Source organism: Hemicordylus capensis, chromosome 6 (assembly GCF_027244095.1).
Source record: "Hemicordylus capensis ecotype Gifberg chromosome 6, rHemCap1.1.pri, whole genome shotgun sequence".
Classification (NCBI taxonomy): Eukaryota; Metazoa; Chordata; class Lepidosauria; order Squamata; family Cordylidae; genus Hemicordylus; species Hemicordylus capensis.
The window spans coordinates 144,222,352-144,245,848 of record NC_069662.1 but is presented as its reverse complement, the minus strand read 5'-3'; the positions used below and the strand labels follow the sequence as shown (position 1 = coordinate 144,245,848).

Here is a 23,497-nt window from a genome sequence, read left to right as displayed (position 1 = left end):
GTTTTGTTTACAAATAGACAATCTCCCACATTTTCAAACTTTCCCCTGCAACTATGAGAGCCAGACATTTCAAACAAGAGCATGCATGCTGTTCAAAAGTGTCCCAAAATCAAGAGTGCCTGCATGTTAAGACTTTTGAGTATCACTGGGCCTGTTATGTAACAAAATATGCCAAACACATCTTTTTCCTATCAATTCACTGCTCTCAGAAAGACACAAAGGAAAGCCTGAGAATATGCATGCCAATTTATTCATAACCTCTTGTAGATGACTGTATTTTATCCATTTTCTCCTCTCTCTCTCTCTCTCACACACACACCATTATCCCATATCATTTCTTTCTTTTCTTTTTAAAAGATTTTTAAAATGCTTTTATTACTAATATAAGTAAAAAACCAGAAATGTTATATCTCTTACGATTGACAAAGAAAAGAAAAGAAAAACCCAATCATAAGAAAAATACAAAAGTAATACTATTTTATGTAATAAGTAAAATATATGTAATTAACTAGCCACACAAAATCTAAATCTAGGCCTCTATATAAAATTTTGAGCCTCCCAGGGCTGGACAGAGAGAGGAGAACCAACCCTTCCATATAGGTAAACACCAGTTGTGTTCTGCAGTGAAAATACCTATCATAAAAATTAAACCAAGAAATTTTTAAAAGGTCGGGGATCTTTTTCACCCCAACATCTCTCTGAACAGCAAAAAAAGGTTCAATACAAAGTAATGAATGATTTATGCAGTGAATATAGGTTCCTTTAATTATGTTGTTCATTAAGTTAAGGGGGGGAATGGAATCCTAAGTAATCTAAAAAGAATCCAAAAGTCTAAACAAAAAAAAACCACCCAGAAATATTCAATATCACTAGAAATCCTTATTCTGGTAGGGCAAGGGCATTGAAAAAAACTAATATGAGTTCTAGGGCTCTTGATCTTCTAGACACCAGATAATTAACCCGTGATTAGAAAAGAAACCAAAGAAAATAAATAAAGTTTTTTTTATCCCATACCATTTCAAGGGTCATCTTGGTGGACAGGTTTGGGAGAACTGCAGCAGGAAGGAGGGAAAGATCCATTCTGTGAGCAGAATCCTTCTCATCATTAAATGGAAGAAAGATATAGTTTACCCTAAGTAACCCTATCGCATGATTATTCACCTAGAGACAAAATCCTTTTCCAGGACAATGGAGATTGCTATTATGACTATGCAAAACTACTATGAAGCCCTTTCACAATTTCCTTGCATAAGCAACTGATCAAATTGTCTGCTTCTGTGGATTTTGAACTAGCTGAAGGACCCACCCCACAGTTATTTATAATGAGGTATTCAAGACTAATCTGAATACTTGTAATTTGTATTATAATGGTCTCTAGCTGCTAGGCAATGACCCACAACCGTGCCATGTCTTGATCTTGGGTGGGTTGAACACTACCCATTTTGTTAAGTTTTTTAAAAGGAGAGATGGATATAAACAACAGGAGACTAAGAAGACTTAGAATATTACATGGAACCAATAAGACAAGGATTGAAGAATAGAACAATATCGGACCTCTGAAAAGTATAAGCATGCATATGTATTCAGTACTTGGTTTGGGCCCCTTTTGCAGCAATTACTGCCTCAATGCGGCGCAGCATGGATGCTATCAGCCTGTGGCACTGATGAGGTATTATGGAAGACCAGGATGCTTCATTAGCGGCCTTCAGCAATTCTGCATTGTTTGGTCTCATGTCTCTCATCCTTCTCTTGGCAATGCCCCATAGATTCTCTATGGGGTCAGGTCAGGCGAGTTTGCTGGCCAATCAAGCACAGTACACTGTATACTTTTCAGAGGTCCGATATTGTTCTATTCTTCAATCCTTGTCTTATTGGTTCCATGTAATATTCTAATTTTCTGAGATTGTGGATTTGGGGTTTTCATGAGCTGTACACCATGATCATCACAATTATAACAAATTAAGGCTTGACTTATCTCGCTTTGCATGTAATGCATCTGTCTCATATATCAGTTTCACCTTTTAATTTGCATTACTGAAATTAATGGACTTTTGCACAATATTCTAATTTTCCAAGTTTCACCTGTACTACTGAGCTAGAAACATCTCTCCTAAATACCTACAAAAAGGAGACACAGTGCTCTGCAAACATGCACAAACATTCCACAACATGTGTACACAATGGAGGCTAGCTTGAGTGGGCCTTTGTATGCCTTCCCAAAGTACAAGTACAGTGGTCTTTGGCATTAGTCAGCATAAGAGGTGTACTATATCTAACAGGATATTGGTCCAGCTATTTTTAGAAGGTATATACTACTTCTAATGAACAAAATGATTTGTCACTTGATACAACTACTCCCGTGCTCATTTGCTGATTCAGAACTTCAAAACTTATCAGACTTTCCTTTTCAGACTTTTAGTTTTAAAAAATACTAACACTATTGAAACTTTTTTCTGGGAAAGAAAACCTAACATCAGCACATCGCCTGGTAACTGTTGTGTGATGAGTACACCGAAGCAGCCTAGATCAGACCAAAAAATATAGTAATGATTTTATCAGACTTTTCAAGTTTCAATTCTATAAAGGATTTAAAAAACCTTTTAAAATGACAACATTAAAATAAAAATTATGTATCTCCTAAACCTTAATCCATAACGATCAAACCTATGCGCACAACCCAGGGCCACTACTCATTAGGTTTACTCACTACAGATCACATACAAATTCAATGCCAGCAGAGGTAATTAGTGCTACTGCAGTGTCAAGTCTGGTGAAAAAGAATTGCAGAGGTTGAGGGAGCCTCAGCAACTTTATGGGCTGCTCGAAAGGTGATTGTGGGGAAGGGTTTTCCTTCACTTGTTTTCTAAGCTTCCTGCCCACAAACATGAGCAGGGCTGGTCTTGTGGTTGCAAGCATGACTTGTCCCCTTAGCTAAGCAGGGTCTGCCCTGGTTGCACATGAAAGGGAGACTAGAAGTGTGAGCACTGGAAGATATTCCCCTCGGGATGGAGCCGCTCTGAAGAGCATCTAGGTTCCAAGTTCCCTCCCTGGCTTCTCCAAGACAGCGCTGAGAGATTCCGGCCTGCAACCTTGGAGAAGCCGCTGCCAGTCTATGTAGACAATACTGAGCTAGATAGACCAATGGTCTGACTCAGTATATGGCAGCTTCCTATGTTCCTGTGTAAACCCGCATCAGTCCACATCACTACCAAGAGTCTCTTGACAAAGCCTTTTCAGCAGGCTCAGGGGGCTGCAGCAGTAATGAAAGTTACTTAAACCAGTTGTCTTATATTGGCATCACTATATAGATGAGGTTATGTTTGCAGCTGCAACATTAACCATGGCTCATCCTTAACCCAGGATATGAAAAAACAGGGTCTGCTTCCAAAAGTTGTAAACTTTTTGTAAAGATTAAGTCATAAGCCAACATCTAAGCAAGCCATGTCCAATAACTATGTTTAAGGCCTGTGGAGAAATGGAGGGGGAGGGAAATGAACAACCCCACAGCTGATTAAGTGACTCACCACATCTGTACTACCACCCAGTAACAAATGAATTAAACACCTTTCCATACCATTGCCAAAAACCATGGGAAAATATCTACCCTTTGAAAAGCAACAGGTATATATCATATACTATATTTTTTTCATTATGGTGGTTATTAAGAGAAGAACCTATACATCATGTACTGGTGTCCTTCCCCCCACCCCCAATTATGGTGGTCATATAGGAACAAGGATTGGAAAGGAGCCAGTGTGGTGTAGTGGCTAGAGTGCCGGACTAGGACCGGGGAGACCCGAGTTCAAATCCCCATTCAGCCATGAGACTTGCTGGGTGACTCTGGGCCAGTCACTTCTCTCTCAGCCTAACCTACTTCACAAGGTTGTTGTGAGGAGAAAAAAACAGGTTGCTCACCTGTAACTGATGATCTGGTAGAGATCCGTCGACATCCTTCCGAGGTCGGTAAAATGAGTACCCAGAATGTTGGGGGCAATATGCTAAATCATTGTAAACCGCTTAGAGAGCTTCGGCTATAGAGCGGTATATAAATGTAAGTGCTATTGCTATTGCTATCCATAAGAATGGGGTTCTGCGCCTGCGCAGGAATCCCTGCGGTAGCCATGCCTCAGCTTGTCGAGGCGTCCAAGCCCCGCCCACACGCAGCGCGTGCTATTCAAGAGCGGGGCTGGGCGCCATGTTCCTCAGTTCTTCCGCCGAGGAGGACGATCATCGCAGATGGACATCATGAGTGGAGACGAATAGATACGGTAAGTATAGTAAGCAGCACGCACACAGAGGAGCATCACTACTGCAGAGGGGAAGGATGGGAGGGTCTTATGGATGTCGACGGATCTCTACCAGATCATCAGTTACAGGTGAGCAACCTGTTTATCTGGTTTGAGATCCGTCGACAGCCATAAAAATGGGTGTTTAGCAAGCTCCCCAAGGAGGGGGGTGCAGTAGTGCTATTGCAACACCCTTCTTAGGACACTTCTCCCAAAACTAGCCTCTGCAGCACAGCGCACATCTATGGTGTAATGCTTGACAAATGGGAGATTGGACGACCAGGTAGCTGCTTTGCATATGTCCAGGAAGCCAATCCCTGAGAGGTGTGCGGACGATGAAGCATAAGCCCTGGTAGAATGGGCTTTGATGGACTTCGGAGGTGCTTTATGCTGTATCTCATACGTGAGTACGATGAGGTTGACAAGCCATCTAGACAATCTTTGACGAGAAATTGGAGATCCCTTGGTAGCGCCCTGTATAATACAAAGAGACGTGAAGAGGCTCTAAAGTCCCTCGTACGAGCCATATAGAATAGTAGGGCTCTACGAACGTCCAGCAAATGCATGGACCTTTCCAGGGCCGATTGTGGGTTCCTAAAGAAGGTAGATAGAATAATGTCCTGATTTAAGTGAAAATCGGAAACTACTTTCAGCAGAAAAGCGGGATCCAGTCGCATACGCACCTTGTCCTCATGAAATTGAGTGTACGGGGAGTCAACTCTCAATGCAGTGAGCTCACTCACCCGACGTGCTGTCGTGATGGCAACCAGGAACACGGTTTTCAAGGATAGCAATTCCAAAGACGTCGAGGCCAGAGGTTCGAAGGGTTTTTGCGTCAGCGAAGAAAGGACCAAAGACAGGCTCCAAGGTTCCACCGGCGGTCTTATTGGAGGATAGACATTGGAGAGGCCCTTCAGGAAGGCTTTGCTGAGGGGGTGTGAGAAGAGAGTAACACCGTCGCAGCCCAGGTGAAGGGATGATAGGGCGGCAAGGTGTACTTTGATAGAAACATTTGCCAAGCTCTGCGATTTAAGAGTGGACAAGTAGAGGAGTACTCGACGAACCGAGGCCCGTTTTGGCAGAAACCCATGGGATTTCGCATAAACCTTAAATTGAAGCCATTTGCTGTGATAATTTCTCCTGGTTGACAATTTCCTTTGATTCAACAATATATCATCTAAAAGTTTATTCACCAAGCCGTCAGACGGAGAGTGAGAATGTCTGGGTAGAGTACGAGGCCGTTGTCCTGCGAGAGGAGATCCACTTCTGGTGGGAAGCGATGGTAAAGATTTCCGGACAGTCTGAGTACTTGTGGAAACCATGGTTGTCTCGGCCACCATGGCGTCACGAGGATGCAGGGAGTTGGGTGCGCTAGGAGTCGAGCCACCACTCTGGCAATTAAGGGTTGAGGTGGAAACATGTAGGGCGTTTCTAGTGACCAGTCCATCTGAAAAGCATCTCCCAATGCTAGTGGGTCGTGACCTGCTCTGGAACAGAAGCAAGCACACTTTTTGTTTGTTGAGGTCGCAAACAGGTCCACTGATGGATGAATCCACTGACGGAATAGCGGATTGATGTATCTTGGATTGATTTCCCATTCGTGGTGAGTGTCGTTCAGGAATACTCGACTGAGACTGTCCGCCAAGCTGTTCTCTAGGCCCTTGATGTGGGCTGCGAGAAGGTAAATTTTGTGGCGGATGCACCAGTGCCACATCTGGAGGACTAGAGCGCACAAGCTCCGGGAGACCGTCCCGCCTTGGCGGTTTATGTATGCTTGCGCTGTCGTGTTGTCTAATTGTACTTGTACACAGCTGCCTTGCAACAGTGGTAGGAAGGACCGTAGAGCCAGAAAAACTGCCAGCAATTCTAGGAAGTTTATATGGAGTTGAGTTTGGTTGAGGGACCACTTGCCCTGCGTCCGGCAGCGGCCTGCACAATGCGCTCCCCATCCTAGCAGGGAGGCATCCATTGTTAGCCAGACTGTTGGGGAAGGAAGCGGGAAAGGTACTCCCTCCAGGAGGTTCCTGCGTTCCGTCCACCAGGAGAGAGATTGAAGTATGGGAGTAGGTATTAGTAGGCGTTTCTCTTGGTTGTGTCTTGCAGGGTGAAAAACTGAGAGGAACCAGAGCTGAAGCGTCCTCATTTTTAGACGGGCATAGTGAATCACCACATTGCAGGAGGCCATAAGGCCCAATAAGCGCTGGATGGAGCGTGCCGGCTGGGTGGGGTGATCCCGAAAGAGCGCTACCATGTCCTTGATCAAGACATACCTCTCTTCTGGTAAGTATGCTCTTTGGCGCATTGTGTCTAATACCGTTCCTATGTAGTTTGCCACCCGCATAGGTTCCAGGTGTGACTTTTTCCAATTGACTTGGATGCCCAGGTCGTGAAGGACCGACAGAACATAATGGATCTGCAAATGTAACTCATCTGGATCCCTTGAGGCCAGGAGCCAGTCGTCCAGGTAAGGGTAGACCGTGATGCCATGTGTTCTCAGGTAGGCAATCACTGGCGCCATACATTTCGTAAAGACCCTTGGGGCGGAGGACAGGCCGAAGGGCAATACATTGTATTGGTACACTTGGTGACCGACCGTGAAGCGTAGGAATTTCCGATGTGGAGGCTGAATGTTCACATGGAAATAGGCGTCCTTGAGATCCAGCGTTGCCAACCACTGTTCCCCTTGGAGGTGCGGGAGGATTTGCTGCAACGCCATCATTCTGAACTTCCTGACATGAACAAACGTGTTTAGGTTGCGTAAGTCCATAATCGGACAAATGCCCCCGTCCTGTTTCGGAATTTGAAAATAACGGGAGTAGAATCCATCCTGTCTGTCCGTCCACCGTACTGGGGCGATTGCCCCCTTCTCCAGTAGTTCCCTGACCTCCTCCTGTAGTGTAGAGGAAGGAGGGGTGAATGTTATTCCCCTGAACCGTGGAATCGACTTGAATTCGACGGCATATCCTGAAGATACGATCTGCAAGACCCAACGGTCTGATGTTATATGTTGCCATGCGGGGGCATGGCTTGCCAGCCTGATGGAGGGTTGAGCTGGCCAGGGGTCGTTGGAGGGACCCATCAGTTGAGATGTTATTGCCCCCGACGGTGGGGACGGGGAGTGGAGAATTGGTGGTGGACGGACCTGAGTTTCAAAGGCGCTTCTGAGTTTCTGGCCCTTTGGTACGTTGGGGCTGATTTGTTTTGAACTTGTTCTGGTAAGTGCGCCAGTGATAAGGCTGGTAGGACTTGCGGAAGTCTCTACGGTCTTGTTGTCTGAAAGAAGGGCGCTGCTTATTATACGTGGAACGGTACTTGGACACGTACGTAGAAGTGGATGGTCGCGCGGTAAACGTTTGCGCAGTAAACTTAGATTTTTTAAGTTGTTCCATTGTGGCATCTGTGGTTTCGCTAAACAGGCCGGAGCCGTCAAAAGGAAGACCTTCTATCTTTTCTCTCATGTCCATTTGCAAGGTAGTAGACCGGAGCCAAGCATGCCTGCGAAGAGTGATAGCGGCCGTCATGGCTCTGGACTCGCTCTGAGCTAGGTGTTTGGCAATACTGAGTTGTTGCCTAGTCAGATCGCCTGAGCGTTCCAGAACCCTTTGAAAGTTAACCTTGAACTCCTCCGGTGACAGGTTGTCAAGTTCAGTAAACAATCCTTCCCAAAGACTGTGAGTGTATTTGGCGGTGCACGCTGCGTAATTAGCAACTTTGATTGAGAGGCACGCAGTTGAATAGATTTTCCGGCCTAAGAGGTCTAATTTCCTTCCCTCTCTTTCAGGAGGAACAATATGCCGCTTCGCAGATTTTGACGTAGAGGCACAGTCAATTACGAGGGAATTGGGAGCCGGATGTTTTAGAAGGTACGTATTGTCTTTTTCCATTATACGATAAAGGCTCTCCAGCCTTTTAGAAGTAGGGGTGGAAGTATGGAGTACTTCCCAAGCACATTTAGCTGCCCTTGTGATTACAGGGAGCATCGGGAGGGCTACTGGGGTCGTCGATTGTGACTTCAACATAAAATTATAGATTGGATCATCTATTGTCGCCAGTTCGGAGTGTAGGTCAAGCCCTAGGGCGTCTGCCATGGTACGCACATGACGGTGGTACGCTTTCATTTCTTAGTTGGGTAAAACATACACTGTCGGTGCCACATCCGTGGGAGGCTCAATAATGGTCTCCTCTCCTTCGGGGTCCGATTCGAAATCAGACGAGCCATAATGTTCAGAAGGCGAGGCTGTTGGAGAAGTAGGTGCGGTCCTTTGAGAACGCACTGAAGGAGCGGGAGGTGAAGGCAGGGGTGCTGTCTGAGCCGCTACAGAATGGGTTACCAGCGGTTTCGTTTGCACGCAGGCATTGAAGGTGATAACTGTAGGTGTTTGCGTCGCTGAGTGTCTAGTTGCTGTGGAGGGAGTATTAGTAGATGCAGATATCGTGCGTACAGCCACTGGGGCAGGAAGAGACATCAGTGGTTCCCATGACACGGTTGGTAAAGAGGTTTGAGAACCAGTCGAGATTGCAGGGCCCGAACCAGGTATATGTGGCGGGGGGGTATGGGTGAACCCACAAGTGTGCCAAGGCAAGGGGCTTTGCAGCTGGGCCGCAGAGAGCGATGGTACTTCGTGGACAGGATGAGTCGAAGTTGAATGAGACTCCTCCTCCGATGCCGGAAAACCTCGAAACGTGGCTTGTGAAGGTGTGCTTGCTGTGGAGTCCAAGAGCGACAGGAGCGACTGAGTCGTAGTCAGATGTAGACCAATTTCAGCCTCTTGAGTATCTCCGTCGATATCGAAGTTCGGGGGTGGAGATCGATATCGAGGGGTGACCTGCCTTGATGCAGTAATCAACAGCGTGTGTAGCGACAGCAGCGCGCTAGGTCCCGGAGGCAGTGGTGTTGAAGGTGGAGAGGAGGGAACCGGTGTCGGAGCAGGCGAGAGGGATCTTGCTCTCGAAGCCGAAACGTTCGGTGTCGATGGCCTCAGTGTCGACAGGTGAGTCAGCGTCGAAGATGGTCGATGTCGAGCAGTAGGGGGAGGCATAGCGTCTCCCGTTAGATCAATCAATCATCGACGTTTTGTCGTAGATGTTGTCGCTGTTTCGTTGGCATCGGGGTCACTACTGGAGGTCAATGAAACTCGACGCTTACGGCTGTTCGGTGTCGAGGATGTCTTTGCAACCGAGGAGACTTCGCTCGTAGGCAACGGACGGTTCGATGTCAAAGGTCTGGACTTTTTTGAAGTCGAGGATATGGACTTTGAACGTGGAGATCCCGGATGCGTCGACGTCGAAGTTTTCGACCTCGAACACGGTGTGGAAGCAGATTGTGCTCTCGATGTCGAGGGGTGAGGTGTGCCCGGTGTCGAGGGACTTAACACCTCATCATAGATTGCCGCTCTGAGGCGAAGTGCTCTATTTTTTCGTGTCTGCTTCGAAAAAGACAGACAAATTTTACAAATTGAAATATTATGTTCTTCGCCCAGGCACATAAGGCACAATTCATGGAGGTCTTTGGAAGGGAGCTTTGCATCGCAACCCTTACACCTCTTAAAAGACTTTTTATCGTCCGCCATAGTGCGACGACAGGGAAGTCAAGTCGAGTCCGCATCAAGCCAGTCGTTGGTCGGCAGCCATTCCTTGTCAACTTTAGAGGAGTCTGTCAGCCAGAAAAAGAGGGTCATACACGAAGCGATCAGTCCGAGAAAAAGAAATCGTCTCTGAAGAGAATACTGAGGTAACTTTCCGACAAAGAGGCGGCAGACCGAGGTCCACGCGCGAAGGCGGTCGGAGAAGAACTGAGGAACATGGCGCCCAGCCCCGCTCTTAAATAGCACGCGCTGCGTGTGGGCGGGGCTTGGGCGCCTCGACAAGCTGAGGCATGGCTATCGCAGGGATTCCTGCGCAGGCGCAGAACCCCATTCTTATGGCTGTCGACAGATCTCGATCCAGATCCTAAGTATGTAGTATACCACTCTGGGCTCCTTGAAGGAAGAGCGGGATATAAAAATGAATGAAAATAAAATAATAAAATCACCAAAGGAGCTGGACTCATCTAGCTCCAGCAGAAGCTATCATCGTTTCCAGTAGAAGTCTCATCTAGGCATTTTGTCTAGAGGTAATATTTATGTAAACAAGTTACAAGGATCATTTGAAGGTTTTTGATTTGAGAGGTGGCATTAAAGCTGGTTATCCACTGAGATGAAATTGCAAGTTGCTTGCAAACATTAGAGGTCAAATAAACCCCTAAAAAGAGAAAGTACTGTTCAACATACTCTGCAAGTAGTATTGATTTAAAATAACAGTTTTGATGGTTCACAAAAAAGGGTTTAACCACTTAAAATGTTACAATTCAGGTTTGCAGTCTTATTCAGATAAAACAACAAGGTATGCATGTGCTTGCACTCAAAAGTTTTTTGTTGTCCCCTCAGTTAAAATTTAGATTCCACTCAGTTTGAATAACGAAGGCCCCACTCTACTAACTACTACAATGAGTATTAATATACCACTTTTCAACAGAAGTTCTCACCAAAGCTGTTCATATAGAGAAAAATAAAATAAAATGGCTCCCTGTCCCCAAAGGGCTCACAATCCAAAAAAGAAACATAAGATAGACACCAGAAACAGCCACTAGAGGGATGCTGTCCTGTAGATGGATAGGGCCAGTTGCTCCACCCCCCCCGCCCCCACTAAATAAAGAGAATCACTACTTGCTCAGTTAGCAGGGGATGTACGTACATGCACACACCGCCTTGATGTTGCCACCCAGAACAAACCTCATTCTGCACACAGATGGGGGGGGGGGGGGAATAGAGGAAACATTGAACAGGACCCACTTGACACACTCTGCTACAGAACTTGCAGCATTTTGTATTTTAGGCCAGAGGGTTCGCTATGGCTAAACCCCCTTCTTGAAAAAATTAGTCAACTGTATCAACGATTGATGCTCCATTTGTGGACCATCTCCTTCTGCTGCACAAGTGTGACAGATTGTTGGATATTATCGCTATGTGAACCACCAAAAGATGTGATGTTGTGCTGGATGCACTACTTTCAAAGAGTGTGCGCTAAGGAACATAAGGTTCTGGAAGCCATATCTCCCAGTTTATGTAGTACATGATTGTTGCATTGTTCACTACAACCAGGGGCACCAGTAGTCCATGTGCCCACTCTCCTAGAGGACTCCATGATTTTTCCCAAGGGAAAAGAGAGTCCCTTTTATATTTCCGGAATGGCTTGGCCTATGGTTATGAAATTTGACACAGATGTAGGACAAGTTATCAGTACTCTGTGTACTGATTTTGAAGCAGATCAGTCAATTGATTACTGATTTTTTTTCATTTTTTGAAATAACACTTCAAACAAGTCAAAGTTCTATTGGTGGCTTGTTTATGGTAGAAAATTACAAAAACTTCTACAACTTAAGCCCTGCCTTGGACTATCATTTCACACCCATGTGGGGGAATCTTCCCATTGCCCTCATAAAAAGGGTAATCACCACCTCACTTTTCACCCCCTTTTATAGTTCAAGAATGGCTTGTCCTATTGTTCTGAAATTGGACTCAGATGTAGAACAGGTTAGCAGGACTCTGTGTAGTGATTTTGAAGTGGATCAGTTAATCCGTTAATTTTTAATGATTTTTAAAATTTAAAATAAATTCAAAAAAGTCTAAGTCCTATAAGTGGCCTGTTTCATGGCAAAAGATTACAAAAACATCTGGAACTGAAGGTCTTGACCATTATTCCACCCCTCATGTGAAGGAATCTGCCCTTTGCCTTCATTTAAAAAAAAAAAAAAAAAGTGCAACATACCTGCTGCTTCACCCAAGCCTTTAGATTTCCAGAATGGCTAGGCTTAGTTTTCCGAAATTGTGCATACATGTAGTCTAAAATGGCAAGACTCCATCAAACCTGTGATTAATGTATTTTTCTCTACTGCAGTAAAGCTGCCAGAAAGTGTTCTCTATCTATAGAGTACTTCACATCTAGTGAAAGTGGAACTGTTACATCTGAGCAATTTTTTTAAAAAAATAATGCACTATGCTCAAGTTGGTTTGTGATTCAAAAGGTCTGGCACAAGAACTGCAAGGCAAGGGGCACATGTTGTAGTTTTAAATTTTTTCCCTTACAAATGTGTTATATGTTCAAGTTAGTTTTGTGTTTGAACTGTGGGTCAAGGAACGCAAGTGTCCTAGTTAGTTTATGAATGGTCAAAAAGCTTTATGAATCAATTGAGGCTTGTGTAGTGTTTTTTTAAAAAACCACATGCACCCTGGCCCAGATGTGTGGGTTTACAGTTAATGATCACGATGTATGGATCCCTTTGGGGATTGTGTAGTCCTTTCCCCCCAAGAATGTAGTGTTCTGAAGAGAACAAAAAGTTCCAGAATGTTGAAATGAGCCTTGCACTCTCATGGGGTCCAAGCTCCAGTGACTTTGAGAGACAGGAGCAATGTGCACCTTATCACCAGATTAAAAACACAAATAGTGATGGTAATGGAGTCATATGGACAGCAAAATGGTATACCTTAAACAGATTGTCAGCTTGGGTGTTCCAAAGTAACGAGTGAAGAACAGTGTCTGGTAGGTTAAAAAGTCTGGATTGACTGTCCCACTGAGATTTCAATTCTGACAGGAAACTCTGGACCGAGGACATATGGATTCCTCAGAATTATTGAGGTAGTAGCTGCCAAGAAATCTAATGGGCACTGGATTTGATGAGCAGGCTGAATAGAGGTCTGGAAAAGGTTTTGAGGAAATATTACAATTTGTTCCCTGGATTTATGAAGACATGCTTGATTGAGTAGGAAGTCCAACAATGTTTCAATAAACTGGCTCCTTTGGTAGACATCTGCTTGAGATTTGGTCTAGACATGCCCCTTGATGTTGGACAGAGAAAGGGTAAGTTTAAATCCTGAAAAAACTGTACTTTCCACTCTGCCATGCATAGCCAAACTGGCTAAGTAATAGAACATCATGGTACCTTGCAAAGTTACTGTAGTCATATACATTTTGTGAAAACTCCTACAGTAACTAAAGGTCCAAAAGGAAGTATTCAATACTGATTTTAGAACCTATGCCAAAATAGATGTATTAACCATGTTCTGGGTAATAGAAAAATAAGCAACAGTGTGGTTTACAGAAAACTCATACCCCATACAAAGAAAAGGTAGAAGACTTGGTATAGAGATCATGTAAAACTTTGCCCTTATACATTTGTTTACAGTTCAAAGATCTAATGGGGAACATAGACAAGAGCCCCTTTTTGGTACTGTGAAATTATTTGGCTAGAACCCACAAAGACAACATGTTCGTGGGATGGATTTGATGACTTTTTTCCGGAGCAGTGTGATTGCTTCAAGCAAAATGCTAGTTGAGAGAGTAGATTACTAGATGTGGGAAGGTGGAAGGTCTGTGTACTCTACAGTGCAGCCCATTTTTATTAGTGATTTGTTGCAGTTTCTTCCAAACCAAAGCATTTGCAAAACCTTGAAGTCAGCTCCCAACCCAAAAGAATAACTAAGTGGTACTAAGCACAAGTTGAACTGTTTACAATACAATGATTCTGCCATTTGGAGATTGGACAAATCTGAATATGCTTGCACATGAATATGGACCTGTAAGTCAAGAAGCCATTCGAGGAAGCTACATATAATCAGAATTCTGAATGTGCAGACCAGCTAGGGGATCTATTCCACTGATGTTTCTTTTATTTATTTATCCATCCACCCATCCATCCCACCCAAAGCTTACGTCTGAGCAATTTACAATAAGTGTAATACAAATTAATAAGGCAATAAAACAATTTAACACAATATTAAAACTGTAAAAACTCAAAAACTGTAAATAATTGAAAGCCTGGGTGAACAAATGCATCGACAGTCTTTTTAAAAGTTGTCAGAGAAGGAGGGACCCTTATTTCATCCATATTCAACAGGATATTGGTTTCAATATGCAGAGATATCATCTTAACATTATTAATTATTTTAATAATTTGTTTTATATTGTTTTTATTGTGTTTTACGTATTTTAACCTGTGATTTTTAATATTAAAATTTGTACACCGCCAAGAGATTTACACATCAGGCGGTATAAAAATATGATAAAATAACCCAGCGACAGGAGGAGGGGAGCAAGAGAGGGAGAGTGCGAGTGCAGTGACCACAACAGCAGGGCAGGAGAGAGACAGCATGCATGACAAGAGGGGGAGAGGAGCAAGAGAGCATGCGCACAGGTGCAGTGGCCAGGGCAGGAAACAGACAACACTCATGGAGACAGGAGGAGGAGAAGGGATGCGAGAAAAAGAGAATGTGTGCAGCAAGAGAGAGAAACAGAGTGCAGAGTAGCAGGATAAAGAGAAAGGGAGCATGCATGAGTGCGGTGGGCACAGCATCAGAAGAGACAGAGATAGCATATGTGGCAGGAGGATATAGTAGCCACGGCAAGAGCAGGGAGGGAGCATAGATGACAGGGGGTGAAGAGAAAGAGTGAATGCACACATGCCAAGGGGACTAGAGGCAGCAGGAAAAGGAGGGAGAGATGCAAGCAAGGGGAGGCCAATGGGATCTGTTCAAACCACACAACGAAGAACAGTGGGCTAGACAAAGAAGAATAGCCATGTTTTCTTCCCTAATATTGTAACAAGAAGCCATTTTCCAGCCATTATGTGGACTCAGACATCCAGCAACTGGTTGCTCTTGCTCTCTGAGCACCTATAATAACTTTGAAGAGGATCATTACTCATAGGTTAAGGGCTATAGGATTCCTCATGCACTGAGGGATACAGGTAGGAGGCATTTGTAATCACTCACCAGCAGACAAATGTGTTACCACTGTCTGTCTCTCAGAACAATAAAAATAATTGGTGCATCTAAACTACCACTTGACATGGGGTAAAGAATTGCAAGCAATATCCAGTGTAGATGGACAATGGCCCAGAACTGTTCAATACTCAATACACTAATATTGAGTTTGACTCCAACAATGAAGCTGAAGAGGAGTCAAAGCACTAGTCTGCACCATGTCACTCATTTACTTGCATAGTGAGAGATCAGAGCAACATCTTGATATTTCTCTCTGCTCACTTTTTAGGACTAAGAGTAACTTCTATAGGTATCACTCACACTTTCTGAAGTCCAACAACTTGCAAGGTTATGCCCTTTCTGATAAGCTAGACAACTTATGTATGGGAATTAGTTGTTAAAGACATCAGTCTGTACAGAATCTAAAGTAAGCCAACATGAATATCAGATAGATAAGTTTATTTCAGTCATTGACCAGTAAATGAATGTCAGATTAATTGGGACTGCATTTGCAGAAGGTCTGTCATTAGCATGGGGTCAGACTGGGCAATAGCTGACATTTTGTCCCAAATTGTAAAAGCCCTTTCACACAGATGCTCTTAACCTTAAACCCAGATTAAATCACATTTTCTCTGTAAACTTCAAGCAGCATAGGCAATAATACACCATAATACGATCAGAGAGGCAAACACAACAAAGATATCAGTTGTGCCTTTTGTCAGGAAGATTAGCTCCAACCCTAGCCACAATGCACCATACAGAAATATATTTGATTAAAAATTCTCTCTCTCTCATTTAAAAACAAGCAGTCAGGAACATGGCATTACAAAAAGCCTAAATGCATATACTAAGAAAATATTTCGGGGGGGGGGGAGAAACAGAGGGAAATAAGCAACTCCCTCCTTTACTCTTATGAAATAGAATCAAGCACATTAATAAATTGCAAGTGACCAAAGCTACTAGTTTACACACATTCAAATATCATCGCCTCCCCTAATAACAAAAAAGGCTGACTGTTAGTTCAGAAAAAACTAACTCTCAAGGAATATACTAGTATGCTTCAAGAGGTACACAATATAATCTTAACTTGTATAACTTGGACAACTGCTAAAATAGAACTTAATTCTATTAATTAATTAAGAATTAAATTTCCTTAATTCCCTAAAAGCAGAACGGATATCTGCCTAGAAATATGAGCTTACAATAGAAAAATGTGGAATAAGAAATTCATAATTTCTCATAAAATGTGTGTTAGCATGGAATTCACACTCTCTCACCTAACTCATAACACTGAGTTTTACATCAATCAAACTTTATTTAGCTCAATAATCAAATACATAAATGAAGAACAGTAACAAAATAAAAGTTACAATCAAATGGATGATGAAGTCATTTGTTGGCATATTTTCACTGCTGCTACACAAAATTTAGCTACCATACAGGTTACTGAGTAGTTTGTATCTGAAATATGAAATTCAAATTTTAAAGCTGAATTTAAAGATCATAAATAATCTATAAGTTGGGGTAAGCAGCAAGGTGGCCAAATTTGCAGATGACACGAAAGTAAAATCCAAAAGAGATTGCAAGGAGCTCCAAAAGGATCTCTCCAAAGTGGGAGAGTGGGTAACAAAATGGCAAATGTGGTTCAATGTAAGGAAGTGTAAAGGGATGCATATTGGGGCAAAACCCCCCACAACTGCATATATATATATATATATATATATATATATATATATATATATATATATATATATGTATGTTGATGGGAATTGAGCTTTTGGCAACTGATCAGAGGGATCTTGGGGTTGTGGTGGACGGCTCGTTGAAAGTGTCTACTCAATGTGCAGCAGTTGTGAATCATTAGGAAAGAGACTGAAAATAAAACTGCCAAAATTATGAAGCCCTTATACAAAACTATAGTACGGCCACATTTGGAGTAGTGCATACAGTTCTGGTCACCGTATCTTAAGGACACTGTAGAACTGGAGAAGGTGCAGAAAAAGGGCAACAAAGATAATCAGGGGCCTAGAGAACCTTCCTTATGAGGCAAGGCTATAACACCCTGGGGCTTTTAGTTTAGGAAAAAACACAACTGAGGGGAGACATGATAAAGATAAATTTCTCTTTCTCTTGCAACATCCCATGAAACTGCCTAGAAATGTATTACCGACAAAAGTACTTTTTCACAAAATGCATAATTAATCTATGGAATTCTTTGCCACAAGATGTGGTGACAGCCAACAGCCTGGATGGCTTTAAGAGGGGCTTACATAAATTCATGGAGGACAGGTCTATCTATGGCTACTACTCTGAGGGCTATAGGCCATCTCCAGCCTCAGAGGCAGAATGCCTCTAAATACCAGTTGCAACAGGAAGAGAGGGAGCACGCGCTCAGCTCTTGCCTGTGAGCTTCCCAGAGGCCTCTGGTGGGTCACGGTGTGAAACAGGATGCAGGACTAGATAGGCTTTGGGCCTAACTTAACAAGGCTGTTTTTATGTTCTTAAGTTTAACCACCAGGAATGTAACATCAATCAGCTTTCAAATTATCAACTGTTTCACCATTATACTTAAATATTTCAAATGCCATAGAATGCAATCTCTTATTGACACACCTTTTTAGTTTATTAGCTCTCAAGTTTTATGTCTCATGCTCCCTTCCTTAATTTTTGGATTAAACACACACCTCTATGAGGGGCATCTGGAAGGGAGTAAGATGAACTTTTAATACAGTTCACTTAATTTCTCTCATTATCTCAGTATTTCCTTGTTCTGAATTCTAAAATAGAAATTGAATTAATAATAATAATAATAATAATAATAATAATAAGCAATACATCTATCACCTGGCTGCTAGTAAGCCAAAACAACTGTAGGGTTTTTACCAAGAGAATCTTAACGATGTGCTAAATAAGGACCACCACAGACCACATCAGCACAAGTCAGTGCATATTTACACTCCCCTCAACCCAAAGAATGGCCAACACTGATTCACATCTGCCTGCATATACCTTTCCTTTCTGGGAAAACAATTCTTTTCACCCTGCTTCCACCAGCAGTTTTCTGGGTCCAAGCAAAATAAATGGCTTAAGCTGAAAAAGATTTTTCTGATCTGGTGTTCTTATCCTATAAGTGAGAATGTTTGTGAAGTAATGAGTAGGAAAATATATGCTAAGAACCATTGATCTTGAAAAATCCTCCTTAGCGTAGTACACAACATAGCAACAATAACAACCATATTCCCAACACTAAAATCCAAAATTACTGAAGACTGATATTCAGTTTGCCATGCACTAGTTGGGCCATTTAATCACATTTCTCATAAGTCCAGAACATGCTCCAGGTCAGGCACCTAAACCATAGTTTAGATCAGGGATTCCCAGTGTTGGGTCCCCAGATGATATTGGACTTCAATGCCCATAATCCCCAACCAAAGGCCACTGGAGCTGGGGATTATGGGAACTGAAGTCCAATAACATCTGGGGACTCAACCTTGAGAATATCTGGGGTAGATTATTGCAAACAAGCTACAGCAAGTCTTGAGCTCATGTGCTTCCCCTCTCCGCCCCTCTGCACACAAAGTGAAAGCAAAAGCTTTAACTCTTAAAGCTTTTGCTTTCACTTGGTACAAACTCAGAGAACTGTGGTTTGCTCTTCAAGCGAGAAAGCTCTCACTCGCCATGCCACATTTACTATCAACTAAACCACAGTTCAAATGAACTGGACAGAAAGGCCGCCTCAGACATCACGCCAAACTGGAGGCAACCATGCCAGAGGTTCAGGTTTGTGGTTGTCCGAATGTAGGAACCTGCGATTCTGTAAGAAAAGTGACCCGAGGTTTCCGACCCCAAACTTGAATTTGAACTTTGGTTACACTTCAGTTTCACACTGAAAGCTCATGTCAGATAGTGGCATCAAGTCATCCGAAGGCTACAAACATCTGAAACTGGAATTGAGGGTAGGAAGGAACTTCCTCCCTTTCGCCTTCTCTGACTGGCTGCTGCGGCTTTCCTTCATGCAAAGGAGGAAGCCTGTGCAGTCAGTCACCCAGACTTCCGAATGAGATCATTTGGAAGTGCAACGGGGGAATGGGGGCAAACCATGGGTCCAGTGAAGCCGTGGTTTGCCGTTATGTGCAAAAGCAGCCAATATCTCATAAGATCACATCAAAACATTTTATTTGTGATCTTGTTCTCGTCACATCACGAGAGTGTGCAGTTAAGTTAAGAGTAAAACAAAGATTACAGTTTACAGATGTTAAAGAGGCTAACAAACTTGACTACTACAGTTCTACTATACCCATCAAAGAGTTCAGGGAAGCTTAACTATTTAACAAGTCAAATTCAAGGCTGCAAGCTTTAATCATTTTTTGTTTATTCATAGTTGGACTGCAAATAAATACTTGTTTGGTTTTTGAGATTACTTTGGTTTTGGTATATTATTTTATCAGAAATTTTTAAATATGTCTTAGCAGCTTATCCTAACACCACCAAGGAAGCATTTACTTGATAAGACTTATTTTGAATAATTTATTCTGCTTTATACCATTCGAAGTAAGGGGCAAAAGCCCATGTGGGCACTTGAAGCCTGCTCAATCTTTGCCTTCCTCTGACTTTCAAGTCTCTATTAAAATTAGAAATATATTTTAAAATGAAGGCTGAAATTGCAAGAATACAGAATTCTCTGCACAATGTCTGTAGCCAACAGCTTGCATCTGCAATCTTCTGCTAGCGGCTAGCACATTTCCTGGAGAACTGGATTGCTGTGTTCTATTTGTACAGCAGCTGAAATTTCCAATAGAGTTATCTCTATTTTACACTTTAAATACTACCAATATAATGCCACCAGCACCACTAGTATTAGCAGCATTACCTACTGCAGTTCAGGGCATGTGAATCTCTCCTCACTATCCACAACCAATGGGAGAGCAGCAAAAGCCACTACTGTTAATGTGCTCAATTTTTCACCACATTCTTCACTAGGCAAAGCAGTTCATCTGTGCCTCATCTGAGACACACTTCTGTAGTAACTGTTAGACAGAATCAGGGGGCAACACAGAGCCAAAAACCAAGGCAGAGAGCTGAAGAGAATGAGAATTGGTTGCTCTGTGGTGTATGAAAACGTCTTGAGTCTAAGTCACAAAGAACTAGGAGCAGTTTAAAAAAAAACAAGGCAAGAAAACGAAGATGCAGTCTGCCTCCTCCTGGCCATGAAGGGGACACTACCCACAGTGGGGTAGTGCACTGGCCCACTAAGGAAAAGGCCCAGTTTTTCATAAAGCAGTTGCCAATTTTTGACAAATGCTTTGGTAGCATGTGCAGAAGCACATTTCCAACAATTAACATAAGTTCTATTCAGTGCAATGAAAACATTTTTCATTACTATGAACTCACTGATTAAAATATTTGAAACATTAACATTCAGTATGGAATGTTCATTGGTCACTTTAATGTAATTTACTTTTGCTTTCAACAGGTGAATTACAATAGTGAAATAAATATTCTAAATCTAGTTTCTTCAATTGAAGAAACCAAGACTTAAACCTATTCTGAACATAATCTCCATAAACATTACCAAGTTATCCAGAAAGTTAGGTAGTATGCTATCTTTCGTAAATACGATATACAAGTTTTCATGAAACATGGCAGCAGTAGAAGAGACTGCACTAAATAAACTTATCCAAAACTTGCTCACTGCTCTTGCAGCTTTTGTTCCCAATAATGCCAAGGAAGATACAGTTAGAAGCCTTTAATGAATAAACTCGAACAAATATCAGGTGTTTTTTAAAAAGCCTATTTTACAAGACTACAAGTCAGGTATATACTGAAGACTGAATCTAAAAATCAAAGCATAATTTTCAAGTGATGAGCACACAAAAGGAATGGATTTAGAGCAGGGAGTTATTTTTCTTCTCAGATAAAGAAGTGGAAAGTAATACTGCAAAACAATATTCAGCAATTAGTAACAGAAGCAACAAAACTACCAAAATTTTGCTGCAAGTCAATCTGCAGCACTGTGGTTGGCTTAAACTATTCAGCAACACTGAAGCAGGACTGCTGAGTCATTAAAATAAGAATGATGTACTGAAGCACCATAATCTCTCAACACTGGATTCTCCCACCCCCACTAAGGGAATTTAGGCCAACCTTTCATTTGTTTCATTTTATACTTGTACAGAATTTGCATTACAAACGCAAAGCACTACCCTCTTTTTAGGTAGACAGGGTAAATGTGTTCTTTAGAGAAAACACACCTATGCATACAACACACTTCAACACATTTGGTCAAAATGACTACAGAACATATCCAACACTCCCTAACACTAGGGAACAGACGTGCTAAGCACTGGGAAAGGAACAAACATCTTCTCTGAAGAATAACTTTGCCTTCATTTCTTGGGCCTATTCTGACCCCAGCAAATGCAAACTTCCTTTCAAAGAGATTATTTAATATGCCAAACACAAAAGGAAAGCACATCACTTTGTTGCTTAGATGAACAACTACTGCCTAGAGAGGACAACAGCAACTCTACTACTGTTGCACAAAAACTTTCTTTCCTGGCAGGAAGAAAAGTTTGCATGCCCCACAACTACTGAGTTTTGTTGTGTTTCACTGCCCAACACTGTGGCAGCCGTGTTTGCAATCTGATCCTTCCCATCTACCTCCGAAGAGGAAGAGAATAGATACGCATTCAGGCCAACTTCAAGGATAGCGTACTATCACTTCTCCCAGTTACATTATGGATACTGTTTCTACAGTCCAGTACTTCCATTACTCTGGTGATGTGGAAGCCACAGCAGTGCCACCTCTTCCTTCACTGCTGGATAACACAAGAAGCCCAGGCCACACAGAAAAACCCACACTGTAGCTTTCCACCACAGTGTTAACTCAGTTTCCCCTAGGGCTGATACTGGCATAGGGAGAAGGCACAGCATAGGCTCCTCAAATTAACTCAGCCTCATGAAATGGAACAGTGCTACTGTGGCTCCTGCAACTCCCAGGCCTAAGCTTCTCTTCTAGATGAGAGAAGAGGGCACACAAAATGCATCCAAGTAGGTTGCATAGGGAAAACACAGCAGGTTGCTAACTGCTGCATCAGTCTGCTCTTCTTCCTGCAGAGTGTGCAAGCATATGCATATTAGAAAGCAAAAAATGGAGAGGGGACAGGGAAGCAAATTGAACAGAGAATGGGCCAAACAACTTAGAAGTTCTACTGAAATCTATAGGTTTTTTTCCTCAAGGTACATATTCAGTACAGATATGCCTCCAAAACAAGTGGCAAAAGCAACAGCGGTAAATTTTTACCAGACATTGTCTAGTTACAGATATAACATACAGGGAAAGAATGCACCTGTACAAGTTTCATTCCCCAACACTATGCTGCATCTAGTTTAAGCAGAAAGGTGGGAGAGGTTTTCAGCACTCTGCTTCTTCCCAGAAGACAAATTATTCCATAACTTCTAGCTTGGGAGTGTGATGACTTCATTCCAGTGTTCTCTCTAATTTTTTTCATCTTTGTGCAGAATGAGTTTTGTTCTGGGTGGCAATATCAAGGCAGTGCGTGCATGTGCATTCAGAATGCGTTCTTCCTGATTCAGCCTGACCAGAATCTAAAATTGAGCGGACATCAAAAAAACTATGAGCGCAGGCTCATGTGCACACCTTAGAGGGAACACTGCTTAATTCCTGAAAATTTTCATTATTTAAAAAAAAAGACAAAAGGACACGTACACTAACATACTGATGTGTTTTAAAACAACAAACTAAGAGTTCAAACTCAGGATCTCTTAATAAGGCATTACTATTCCATATCAATCCCAAGTACATACTCTTGCATAAATACATTGTTGGATTTCATTAAGGTTTACCTATCTTTTGCAAGAATGACAACAACCAGTAGGCGCTTTTTGCCTATTCTTGTTCTAGCTTCCTAAGCAAGAAAAGCATCAAAACATTCTCCCAGTTAGTAGACAACAAACTATTTTGTTTCCATTGTTTCTTTACATATTCCTAAAAAACATTCCATACAAGATTCATTATTAATTTGAACCACTGTTCATACATTTTTTATGGTCAGAAAACTACAAAAGCATGCACCATGACAGCTACCTCTTTCCTCACAGCAGTGAACACGTCAATAAGGATGAGGGTCAGGCAGATTTAAAAAGTAAACTATTGTTTGGACTTACAGCACAAATTCTCAAGGTATAGAGATGCAAAATAAATAAATAAATTAAATAACTGGGCAAATCACTCTAAAGGCGTATTCAGCTGGAAGGACCAATAACGTTAAATTTGCTAACCAGAGGTAGAAAAACCGGCAGGGGGAGAGGAAGATGCAAAGACTAAACTTGATTTCAGCTTATTTATTCAGCCACTTATTTATTCAGTTTACAAGATCACAAATGAAAATGTTT

At 42.4% G+C, this 23,497-nt stretch overlaps 1 protein-coding gene across 4 annotated transcripts in view; it reads right to left on the bottom strand.

Annotated features, from left to right (window-relative positions):
- WAC (WW domain containing adaptor with coiled-coil) overlaps positions 1-23,497 on the bottom strand; it is a 92,806-nt gene that overhangs the window by 55,632 nt on the left and 13,677 nt on the right. The gene's annotated exons all lie outside the window — the stretch shown is intronic.